This window comes from Cynoglossus semilaevis, chromosome 13 (assembly GCF_000523025.1).
Source record: "Cynoglossus semilaevis isolate Cse_v1.0 chromosome 13, Cse_v1.0, whole genome shotgun sequence".
In the NCBI taxonomy this organism is placed as follows: domain Eukaryota; kingdom Metazoa; phylum Chordata; class Actinopteri; order Pleuronectiformes; family Cynoglossidae; genus Cynoglossus; species Cynoglossus semilaevis.
This window is the reverse complement of record NC_024319.1, coordinates 17,484,160-17,484,715: the sequence shown is the minus strand read 5'-3', so window position 1 is coordinate 17,484,715 and position 556 is coordinate 17,484,160. Positions and strand designations below refer to the sequence as shown.

Below are 556 nucleotides of genomic sequence, written 5' to 3'. Positions count from 1 at the left end.
ATATATATATATATATATATATATATATATATATATACATATATACATATATACATATATATATATATATATATAAAACTTCACATTCTCATCTATTATAGCCTAATTTCTAGAACCATGATATTTGTTTATTTTATTTGGTTATTTAAAAAAAAAAAAAAACCTTTAAAATTTAAATGTATTGTAATCCATAATTGTATATAGTAATGTCAAGGCAGGTGTTCTGCCCTCAGAGCTAGCACAACCAGACAAGGCTAGGGCTAAGGGTCTTACGGTATCTTACTGCTGTCAACCTATCAATCATATACAACAACATACCCATAGTTAATGGTTTATCAATAGATTTAAAGAACAGTAGAAGAAGTTATCAGTCTTGGCCAGAATGTGCCAAGACAGAAGTGCCTCAATGTTTGACGTTAATCAAGGGCTGTTGTATGTAATGAATTAAATAATCATTCAATTCACTTCGCTTTTTGCATCTACAAATTTCACAGATAGCTTTATATAGATTTAGTCTAGCCAATGAAAAAACCAAAAAAAAAAAAAAACGGCCCCA

General features: G+C 28.4%; 1 protein-coding gene across 1 annotated transcript in view; it reads left to right on the top strand.

Moving 5' to 3' along the window:
* mtmr11 (myotubularin related protein 11) overlaps window positions 1-556 on the top strand; it is a 30,181-nt gene that overhangs the window by 10,203 nt on the left and 19,422 nt on the right. The window lies entirely within an intron of this gene.